The sequence below is a fragment of the Thermobia domestica genome, chromosome 9, assembly GCF_964235325.1.
Source record: "Thermobia domestica chromosome 9, izTheDome1.hap1.1, whole genome shotgun sequence".
Taxonomy (NCBI): Eukaryota; Metazoa; Arthropoda; class Insecta; order Zygentoma; family Lepismatidae; genus Thermobia; species Thermobia domestica.
Window position 1 is genome coordinate 174,400,466 of NC_137462.1, and position 12,672 is coordinate 174,413,137.

The 12,672-nt window shown below is 34.3% G+C and overlaps 1 protein-coding gene across 2 annotated transcripts in view; it reads left to right on the forward strand.

Annotated features, from left to right (window-relative positions):
- The first annotated feature begins 1,021 nt into the window (after positions 1-1,021).
- Positions 1,022-12,672, forward strand: part of LOC145695222 (uncharacterized) — a 65,359-nt gene continuing 53,708 nt past the window's right edge. For both annotated transcript variants that reach the window (XM_081772215.1, XM_081772216.1), the window contains exon 1: positions 1,022-1,178. The gene's annotated coding sequence lies outside the window, so the exon portion shown is untranslated. The remainder of the gene's footprint in view (positions 1,179-12,672) is intronic.

Sequence of the window (12,672 nt, forward strand, 5' to 3'; positions counted from 1 at the left end):
TTTTAATGGACCAGAATTATCAAAGCGCTTTTGTGAAATCTTATTTATCGGGCTTTCAAATTTCCCCATTAAATAGAAGATCTTGTTTTTTAAAAAAAACTTGGAGTTCATTTAATAGGAATTTGTAAAATATTAAATGGCCTACTTCCAAGAATTGTTATGTACTTTTTTGTTTTGATTTATTAAATAATTTATAAAAATAAGAACGAAGTTATGAATAAAGTAGTAAAAAGAACCTTAACAAACGAAAATGAGAAAAAATAACAATTTTAGTGATTTAGTAAAATATTAGTCTTTTTCTTTATCTCTCGGCGACTGAAATTGGAACAAAAATGTCATTTTTCTTTCAATGCCAAACAAATCCATTGTTTGTTTCCGTTGTGGAAATACTAAAGAGAAAATGTTGTGGTCAGTCAAATGGGGTTTAAATGTGTTTGACCCGAAAACTGGTGACAGTTGATGCTGTGCTTCAAATGAATCTTTATAACAACTTCACAACATATTAAGAAAGAAAAAATAATGGTTTTTACTATATTACCATCTGTTACAGTTTTCAAATCACTTCAACTGACTAAATGAACTTCAATATGTACTTGGTAATTTAGAAAGTGTTATTAAATAAACATATTTTGAGTAACATGTGAACGTGACACCTAAATATATGTATTTTTATTATTTTTATTTTTAATGTTTCTAAAGAAGGTCTCCTAACGGAATCTCAGAAGATGAAGCTTTTTCCGCATCGCCGACGGAAAGATTCTACGAAAGGACCTTTCGTATCAGCTGTTCCAAAGGACGTCCTTCAAAAAATCTTCCTCTGGTAAATTATATCAATAAACTCTCCAACGTTCATTCCGAGATTTTGAGAGTAAAAATCCCCTCATCATCGAGAGGGGTCTATTCTTTGCACGTATATAGTAGCTTCGCCGTGTAGAGGGCTGGGAGGGGTATAAAAGTACCGGTGGTTTGTGGATATAAGCTGTTGTTGCACGGCCTATTGCTGTTGATTCCCGCCTCCAGCCTTCAACATTCCTCTGAAAGTCGGTCAAGTATATAAGCTCAAGTTCAAGGTGGCAGAGAGTTCAGTCGCAAGTTTTCTCATCACGTTGGAGGTTCGAGAGCGAGTGTGCCCAGACGAAGGACAAGTCGGTGAAAACATACACACACAAAGTTTACAAGTGAGTACATTGATCTCTTCCATTAATTTTTTTTCCTACCATCGAAGATTTTGTGATGAAATTCGAGTGGCTGCAAGGGAGGAAAAAAGTGCTAAATATCGTTTCATTTGGATTATCAAAATTGATTCTTTGGTAAATTGATACAAAGTGTGTCAACAACGAAATATTCTTCAGTGGAAAAAAAAAATGTGATTTATTCATCTTCATCTTCATCTTCCTCTTGAAGTGAATAAATATATGCGTGTTTCTCAAATTTTCTGCGTCTGGATTCAGCAAAATCCCGTGCTTCTGTGCAATAATTCATGTTAACAACTTCCAAATACAAATTCCTGTATGGACACTCTACGCTTGAGGAGTAGTGTTGATTTTCCTTTATTCTTCTGTGCTCTTAAATGGACAAATACAATCAGTGAAAATTCATACTGGAAGAACTGAAATTAACTAATTGTGACAAACGAGGAAGTTCAGATAAGTTGGGACATTATACTGGGACTTCGGGTATTCAAATCAGTGTGCAATGGCTGCTGTCGGATATTCGAATTGTGTTCGTGATTCCCGGTTCGGTCCTCGTCGTGAGAACCCAAATCTGTATTGGATCCCAAAGATCAATTTAGTTTAACTCATAGTGATCCGCAAAAGTGAGAATGCGAGCCCCTCTTTTCTTTTCTATGACTTCGTAGTTACTCTACCAATTTTTATACAGTTTTTTTTATGTACAGATAAAATAATTCCCTGTACAAGAATGAAATCTGAATTACAATTGTCAATATTTTCGGAAGTAATTGAGAAAATAACATGATGGATGTGAACATCCATTTTTGTAGGTGATCGTACTCAGTTTATATACCCTGTAGGTCAAAGGCTTCCAATCTTTTACGTGCCATTTGCTTGTGTTATTCCGGGTTCGATTTCAGAAAGAGAATGGATTTGTCATCATCTTCTTTAGCCTGTAGGGAAATCGTTCGGTATCATGATCAGCCTTGTCGTACTTTCATGTATTATAGGAATGCGTGATTCACGGGTTGAGAAACACTGGCGTAAGACACGAATTTTAAATGTAAGGAAAATAAAGTTTTAAAAATGATAGATTGAAACTAAAGTGGAAAGTCAACGCAAAATAATCCTCGCGGATTTGATTTATTCAACCAACCACAGATTCACAAAACTGGGATCGATATTGCAGCCTTGAGTAGTCAAAGAAAGCACACTTTACCATTTGGCACCCACCCGTAACAAAAATTGATTATGCTTATGATTGTGACTAATGTAATTTTAGAAAGTTCAACATTGAAACGATTAATGTTCTTAGCATTTCTTCAGCTTTTACCATTAAATGCATTCCTAGTTTTTCACAAAGCATATCAGATTGAACACGCAATGATTAAAAAGAGTTCTACACGGGCAACTAGAACGCCCTGTTAGATAAAATATTTCCTTACTGGTCATACTTACTGTATGAGCAATTAGATTTCTTGGTGATTTTTATTAGCTATTATTACTTATCCACATCTGATAAGAGTGCGAAGTATTCACAAATTTCTTATGTCAGTCAAAATTATATTCTATTTTTTGTTAGTGTGATGAAAACTAAGGACGTATTACAGTGAAAGCACAAATTAAACCAACTTTTCTCACCAGCAATAAAATTGTCTTTGTGAAGCAACTAGCAGATTATCGTTGACTCGGACATTGCTAACCTTACGAAGAATTAGCTATTTGTCATTGTCATTAGAAGGCATAAGGAAATTGATATACTCTTCCATCGAATAATGGCATCTGTAGATCTTGGCCTTCGGGAGGGAAAAGTTGGTTTTGTTTGTATGCAAACTAGAAATATAGTTGTAATAATAATTATATTACATATAATAATAGGTCTTCAACTCATGATTTATTCACGAATTGCACAGTAACTCTTTTATGAGTAGTAAAATGTCTTTATAATATAATATAAAGAAACTATATAACAATTTTCGCTTTTATCCATATGTGCTATTCCGGGCATGTTATTTCTTTGTTTTGCTAGTTTGGCTTGGAACCAATAAGCGTAGGATAGATTTTTTGTAACTAAAAGTAAAGAAGAACGTATAGTATATTACGAATTCAAAAGGAAATTTAATGAAACCTTTCAATTTAACGTCTCATAATTATGATCTGTAGGTTAAGGAATGATTAAGGCAAGTGAATGATTATGAAAGAATTGGTGGAATGATAATGTAGGAAACGGGAGTACTCTGAGAAAACCCACAGATACAATGTTGTCCACAACAAACTTACTTTGCCGGGCATCGAACCAGGGACTCCACACACCAGGAGTAAGAGCTCTAGCACTGAGCCACCGTGACCCACACGAATTCAAAAGGAAAATGCACCTTACTTTACATGACGATCATAATATACTTAAATGTCAAGTTACATACAATTTCTGATCATTCTATACATATATCTACATACAGAACACGAATCTTAATCAATGGGACAAACTTTACCTGGATAATTTTGAAGAAAGAAACTAGTACAAAATTTCCATGTAAAATATTGAAATTTTTAAAAATGCTTCCTTGTACTCATTATCTTTTGTCTTATGTGAGTATCCTGCATTAAAGAAGATCTTACCCAATTTAGGTAACATAAATTATCAAGTAAAACAGGTGTAAGGTGACCATACTCTTTTCCCTGTGGTTCAAAAGAATATACAAAAATCTACAAATTAGGAAGTTAGAATGAAGGAATAAATTAGGGATTAAAATGAGGGATGTTACTAGTACAAGTGGGATACTAAGGATCAGATCCGATATAAAGACTTTTCTATATAGGTAGTATCAAAAAGCTAAATCCATGAGAGATGATCCATTCACTACAGTACAATATTAACTAATTTAACACTGTCGCTCCACATATTTCTTTGAATAGAGAGCTGAAAAAAGAGTCATCTATGAAAGCATAACCTCATATTCATTTAGCGTTTCTTGCGACAAAAGACATATTGCGTTAATTGACAGGGAGGAAAATATGCATTGAACTTCACGAATTACAATATAACCTTGAAAATAGAGTGAATCAAACAAACTTCACGTGAGATTTTATATTACTTGATGCACTTTTTATCTTATTTGCAGAGATATTTTTAATTTTAATTCATAGTTGGTGCTTTTTGAAATGGTAGAAGTTTATTTCAGAATAATAGAAATTTGCATAACAGACATTTTTGTGGTAAGAGTGAAAGCAAAACTAATAAATTGAGATGGAGAATGATAACAGACTATGACAAAACATATTAAAGCCCTGGTGATTCAATGGTAGAAAGCCCAAAACTCACCTTTAGTTCGCAGGGTCCCTGATTCGATCCCATCTCTCGCCAAGTGAGCTTTATCGTGAGGAAACATAGTATACTGTGTTTTCTCGGGGTTTTTCCAGATTCCTCCCACTTTCGTCATTCCACTATTATCATTCATCTCATCATAGCCGTCTTCCAGAGCTTCGATGCATATTGTGGCACGTTAAACTTAAAAAAAAAAAGTCAACAGATTATTCCAGTCTAATTACATTTAATTACGCTAATAATATTAAGTTCCAATGGCATTTAAACAATTATAAAGAATCTTCATTCTGATTGTTCTATGCAATGCGTAACGAAAGGTGTTAAATTCTTAATTCGTTTACTAACAAATAAACCCATACATGTAGTAATAATTCCTTCAAGCTGAAGATTTTAAGTTTCGAAGCTCATTTTAATTATTTGTAAAAGTAAATGAGAGACAATAGTTTCACATTACTCCTTATTATTGACTTCATGAACCAATGAAGAGGAATATTTAGCTTAACGTCCCTCGCATCTTCTCTGAAAGCTACAGGAAATGGGTGATAAGTTGCAACTATATGATGAGGATGAAAAAAAATTTGGTAGGAGACAATAACAAAGTATAACGAAAACCCACTACAATATTAGTAAAAATAAGGGGCAGGGGTGACTCAGCTCAGTGGCCCTCTGGTACATGGGGTCCCTGCTTCAATCCCAGCTCGCACCAAGTGGTGGACAAACATCGTATGCGTGGGTTTTCTTTCTCCCGTTTCCTCCCACTTTATTCATTCCATTCATTTCTCATCATCACCGTCTCCTTTAGCCTAGCTCTCATAAGCGTGGGACGTAAATATGAAAAATTTCATTTCATTTTCATTTTCATTAGTGGAAATAGATTGGACACTCTCCTCCAAAGGTGAGTGATCAATAAGCAATACAATAATTCCCAGACCAGGTTATTGAGTTCAAAACTATCTCTGAATCTTATCTTTCATTTTTCAAATAGATGTCAAATTTTTATATAATTTTTCAAGAAATCTGAACGTTTTCCAGTACAATTATAGTGAAATATCGTAAAATGTGCTGTCATAATATACAGTAATTGATAAATTACGATCGAGTAAAAGATAAAAAACAGTCATATTTGATCGCAATTTAAATACAGTTCTACAGAAGCGAATAGCCTACTAGTTTCTACTACTAGAAATATCCCACTAGTTTCTTTGTACTGGTTTCTTGTAATTTTACTTTTCAAAAACTTCTCGCTGTGTGCGAAGACCTTGAAGGGCAAAGGATATATGCACAATTTGAAATAAAACAAGTAAATTATATTTAAAAAATGCGTAAATTTTTAGTCATTGATTATCAGAAATAACGTTTATATCTACATTAGGGTCCACTGAAAGAATATTATTGATGAATTTTGTGTAATGTTTTCCTAACTCATGAGTTATTACTTATACCTCTTGTGCTGTAGGCCAGTTAACTTATTTTGTTCAAAACAAAACTTAGCAAATGTCATATCCTACACAATATTCAGCTTACCCATGCAAGTAAACAGAGAAATGATGAAAACTATTTTAATAAGTTTCCTGCTAATAGATATTTCATTTACCTCCAGAAATTTTCGATCAAAACGGAGAATTTAGTTTACAAAGTTATACAGCATCAAATTCAAAAGCTGAAGAAAAGATGTATTTAATCTATCGATAGCTTTTCATGAACATTATTATTATTATTATTATTATTATTATTATTATTATTATTATTATTATTATTATTATTATTATTATTATTATTATTATTATTATTACCCGCTTGCAAGTCATTCAAAATTAAGCAATACTTTTAATGCAGTGTTGCATGCTACATTAATGTGTCTTTATCACATGTCTTGGAGTTGAGAAATAATAGCTATCATTAAAAGTAAAATCGTAATTTATTTGTGCTATTGATCAGTGTGGAGAGTGTTGTGCTGTTGATTTTTTAAAAAATAATATTTTTTTTCGAAAGCGCTATAGACTACGTTCTTTAAATATTAAGAATTAGTAAGGTTTTGTCGCTAATATTATGATATATGGTAAATTTGATACATCACAAGTATCCTTTAGTATAGTTGTTCCGTAAAAATCAGTGACGTACGGAGAGAGAGACTCTGGTTTTTAACTCCCGTGAACAAGATATTATGAAGAAGTAGAAATTTATATGTTAAAATATGTATACAAAAATCTGAAACAGAGAAATTAAATCCTCATCCCTTGGTTGAAATTCTGCGTACGCTACTATTCAGAACAATAATATGTATTCGTTCTTCATATGTATTTGTTTATTAGGATAAGCCTTACAAGACTAAGGGTGGGAGATATCAGAGGATGGGCTAAGTGAGACAAATGAGATTATAATGTTACCACGTCTGTCCGTTACTCCACACAACTCTTGAATTCTGTTTTTTTTTTTTTTGTAATAGACAACTAGATCCATTATCTCGACCAAGTTCGTTAATGGAGTCAATTTGTTAATATCTTTAAGAGTCTTCATCCCGGTGAAATTAAAATACCGCTAATTTTACAGTAATTATGTGACATTTTCAAATAGATAAAAGATCATCGAAATGTGGAACAAGAGCGCCCTAGACAATATTATTTTACATGAGAAACCGTTATCACGACTCACTTATCTGCTTTCGATTTCTAGCCATTTTGAAAATCGGCATTTATTTTCGCGTTTCTAAACAGCTGAAAACGGAAAGCCACTAGGTGACTTGTGATAACGGTACCTCCACGCAAAATAATATTGTCTAGGGCGCTCTTGTTCCATATTTCAATTATCTTTTATCTATTTGAAGATATCACATAATTACTGTAAAATTAACGGTATTTTAATTTCGCAGGGATGAAGACTCTTAAGGATTAGAATTAGGATTTAGATTTCTGGACTTTCAGCATCTATGCCATGTTGGTCCGTCACGCGTGAAAGATGACGTTCATCGGCAGCCATATTATTCTAGAAAAGGGAACGAAGAAAGGATTGGGGAAGGATGACGGTGACTTTAACGTACTATATCCTTTGAAACATATGCCTGTGCAAACCATTCTTGGTAGCCTGTGATAAAAGGATAGTTAGCTTTTTCTTATGGCAAAAAATTCATTAGCTTTTAGTGATGTGTTATCTTCTTTACAGTCTTTACCATAATTCATTCCTTTATACGTGTTTTTCATTGTTAATAAGGAATATTCTCTAAGAAAATATCTACCAAAATATTCTGTTTCTGTACGGTGATGCATAAATTAAATGTCCCTCCATTTTTGTCTTCCGCATTATGCTTTCCCTAATATTCGTGTCGTTTTAATTAAATTTCTTTAGTACACTAAGTTTAAAAGTGGACAAGCCACATGTTTACTATCGCAATTCCATACTGAGAAGGAACTTCAATGATTTTGGGTATCGAAAAAAAAAACCTTGGATACTTGGAATTTACCAAAAAGAATGAATTGGTTGTGCCTTTCAACGAACATTATTGTTCAGTTCAAAGCATCAGCCTTACAATACTTTAACAACGAACTTCAGCCATTTAATTCAAATGCAGTGATTAATATCTGCTAATGTTTCATAATAAATTTTCTAATCAATAAATAAATTTATCTGCCAGATTATAAGTTATCCTTATAGTATGATCTAATGTGTACTGTATGTTTGTCAACACGTTTACGTCGCTTCGGTTGGTTGGTTAATTTGAGTTTAAATATCTGCTTTCAGCACTGAGCCTATGAGATGTAAGCCTACAGCTTAACATAGGTTCCGAAGCGCATCTGTTCCCACTGAAAATCTAGCCCGGGCCAAAGGCGTTTATGCTAACTATAAGTAGCAAAGAAGGAGTTCTAGTACACATTCGTTAGGATTTAGGAGTTAGATTTCTGGGTTTTCGGCATCTAAGGCCATTTAGCCCGTCACGTTTGAGGGATGACGTCCCTCGGCGAGCACACAATCCGGGGAAAGGGAAGGAAGAAAAGGTGGGGGAAGGAACGAAGCGGGTGTTCTCTTGAATGTGATACATGATTTTTCAGAATAGTACTAGTACAAAAGGGAGGTTCAATAAGAACATGCTGACCATTCAATGAGAATCGACTGCTGTATCGTCTCCATTACACGCTCAATCTCTAGACAAGAATATTTAGTGGATATCCATGGACAGTAAGCCAAAGAGGTGCATAATCCACCATAAAGAATCAATATCTTCAGAATATATTATAAACTGCCGGGAGTGTAGTTGTCTGAACTTAAAAACGGGTACATTGATTTGATTGAAGTTTAATACCTGTTTTGTGCACCAAGGATATGTTAGACCAGACTTACTCTTGAAGTAGAATCCGAACCACGCTTGAGCCCAGATAAACAAATCCTCCGAAAATGCTTGCGTTATCCATTTGGCCACGAAGAAATGCATAAATAGGGTTTTGTGTTCTTTAATACAGTGAATATTAGTATACTACAATAGATCCATTCACTGAGAAAATAAAGTATTAACACGAGAAATTGTATCGAAAGGTACACATGACAAACTAATTATCATCAGCACTGCTCTACTTCATCGGAGAAGTAGATTTTTTTTTTCAGTCACGTTCAAGAGTATTACTTGGATCAGAATTCGCGTCCTAACAGCAATGGACTTAAAGAAAATAAGAAAACTTGTAGCTTAATATAAACAGTACGATTATTGAATGAAGTTTCTTACATAATGAAAAACCGCTGTCAAGAAAATTACTTCTTCACATTAGAACAAGTCAAATTGTCTTCCATCACATGAATATTAATTGGTGTGTGAAAATGAATATTTGTGTAATGAAGGAGTTCTTCGTAATTAAATCTCATCTTCTGTGCAGGATATCCAGGTTCTCTTCCCAATACGAATACATGTGTTCGGATCCCACGTGAAACTGTAGGACCACGTGTTATATAGCCTCGGTGCTGAAAAGTGACGCTAAATTCGAAATAAAGAAAAGAAAAAGATCTGTGTAATGAAATAATTATTCAGCTCTTGCCGGATATCCACAGTCTTAATTCACAATCGTAGGGTATGGTACCTCAGTGGTAGTGCGCTCACCTTTGGTACGTGGGGTTCCTGGTTTGTACCGGTCCATGTGAGTTTATAATGGACAACATCGTGTTCATGGGATTTCTCGATCTTCTCCAACATTCTCATTCTACTAATTCTTTCATAATCATTCACCTCTTTAAACCTACAGGGCATAAAGATGAAATCTTAAAGATTTCATTACATAATTCTCAATCTACCCTTATTTTCAGTTTCTTAATTTCCAGTTCACTATAAACTGTTATGAGTCACAGGAGAAAGAAACTGGCTACCCTACCCCTATTTTATTGGTTTAGAGTTCATACTAACAGCGTTAGAGTAAGTGGGCTAGAACATACCTTCGAGCACAACACTTAAACAAGGTATTATATAATTTAACGAAATACTAATGAAAGAATAAAAAACGCATAGTCATAGCTGAAAGAGATAGCGGGGAATGTGCCCAGGTATTTCCCACTCGATTGTTAGAAGTCTTTTACGGGTAGACAAATTTGAATTCCTCGTTGGTGCAACTTTAAGTTTGTAACTTATTGATTTTATAGTTCTCTAAATATGAAGTTCTTTTTTTTTTTTTAAAAAAAAAAAAAAAAAGTTTAATATATGGTCAAATCATGTTAGGCTAAACGATTTAATTCCCAAAATTGATAGATCTTAAAGTTTCAATAATCCTTAAAATGTAAGTAAGTTGACAACTGTACTACTCAAATTTCATAAATTTCTGATTTCTCCTTTAGCCTTAAAGGACTAGTTTGAACCGTGGGAAAATACTAATAACACTTTCTTTAGGTATCTTATAGATTATAACATCACGGATCGTATTTTATAAATAATACTTTCGTACGGAAAAGTATGTCGCCATCATCCTTTCCATCACATTAAAAAAATCTGCAAGTTGTTGATTTTTTAAAAAGAAAAGGAGTAGGTTTTTTTCCGAAACCATAAGTGTTGGACATAACAGCTGTGCGGATTGCAATGAATGGAGAAGGAAAGCGTTCCAACCAGCTGAGAGAGGGTTATGTACTGTATGTTGTTGTAGCGACCACTTGAAATGTAGGTTACTTGTGTGACTGTTCTTCGTTGCCGGCCACCCGGAAGGACAAGAGAGTGGTGACCGAGTTTACTCGGCGAACGGGTTGCCTGCTTACAAGAAAGACAACGGGACTCTCTGAGAGGAGAGGCCATCCATCCAAGGATGCTAACACTGACCGCAAACAACATACACATACACACATATATACACACATACATGCATAGCAGAAATATGTGACACCTAAAAGCAATAATTCCAGTAGCCAAGAGGTGAAGAGAGGGTATTACACATTACAAAAAAATAGTTCTTCAAAGCAGTTAGAGACAATCCGCTCAACCGGTATCTTAATTTGATCGTGACAATAATCACAGATTTTCTTGAATTCAGTGTACAATTAGGTACTGATGTTATGTTGTGATGCTTGGAAAATTATGAAGTTCTGAGATATCTCTGCTCATTAATCGTGGTTAATACCTTCAGCTTAGATCAATCTCTTCAATTAGACATTTAGAATAGGTAATGACGTTGCTGTACCGATATTAACAATTCTCTACCAACCACTTTCCCAAACTCCCAAAATTCGAGATATTATACAATAAATGAACCTGATTAGGCTAAGTCGTATGTTATTTTATGCAACGAATCGTATGAACTTTCATAGTTAATTGTCACGACAGAAGCAAGATGCAAATTGAAAGTTCTAACCACCAAAACCTGGTCGTTGGTCACAAATTAGAGAACACTAAAACTCTGTTTATATATACAGGGTGTTTCAAAACAACACCTACAACGTTTGGGAGGTGATTTCTGACACCAAGATAAGTCAAAAAGTATAGAGGAACCTGGGTGCACAAATGCTTCCTTTCGGAGTTATAGGCTGCCGGAAACATGAAAAAAATGGGGCCTACCGTAGTCGGGCGCAAGTACCGCAGGATTGTCAAACATAGATTTTTGGATAGGGCACATATTAGTTCCTAAGTGAAGTCTTGACCGGACTACGGTAGGTACCGTAGTTTTGGAGCTACGAACTTTTAAAGTTCATTTTTTAATGTTTTCAGCAGCCTATAACTCCAAAAGGAAGCATTTGTGCATCCAGGTTGGTCTATACTTTTTATCTTATCTTGGTGTCAGGAATCACCACCCAAACGTTATCTGTGTTGTTTTGAAACACCCTGTATACTGTATTGTCCCAGTGTTTTCTTGCTGCATCTACGAAAACATCTTGAAAAAGTTAAGATGGTTCATGCGCAGCCAATTCAGTCTTTTCAGATGAATTGTCAAATCAAAATTGTAATATTTATTATTAAAACGTAAACTTGGTATTAACTTTCCCCTGATTACCCTCAGAAAGCTATTTCTTATTTTGAACAATTACTTCTCTCTGATAGAATCCTTCACAGGAAGCGGATGAACAAAATCAAAGTAGTCTTCCAGAGATATTATAAGAAGGATAAACTAGTTAGGAGGGAGGATTGCTTGGATAGTTCTTGAAATTTCTCAATTCATTGTTTTGGTATAAAAATAAAACAAAGAAGAAACTTCTTTTTTAAGCTATACGGACAGTTATGATACTCCCTCTCTTTTTTTCTTTCACGGAATGAAGATAGTACAATAGGACTAGTTTTCCCCCTTCACGTTCCAGAAATTCTTGGAATGTGGACAGCGGCAGAAGGATTTGTTCGAAAGTTGTGAAACCGTTATGTGATCTCAATCAAAAAGAGATTACCTGCTGTTAGCAGAAGGTTCAAGGTCTCTCTTGTATGTATACTTGGTTTTGCATCACCTACCTGGATTCAGTGATGTCAACTCTAGGATAAATATTGGTTCATGGAATGTGTGGATTTTTTTTTCAAAGGAGGAAGAAATAAGAGGCAAGGGGAATCTGAAGTATACATAATATACAGTGATGAGATGACTGGAGTATTATCTCCAATTGTAAAAAATATGGATTCAGCTGTCGATGAATTTGATGATATAATGTGCATTTAAAACAAATGTCACCCATTTGGTTTACGAAAAATATAATTAATGTCAACAAAGGATATCTTTTCATCACAAAAGAAAGAGAGAAAAA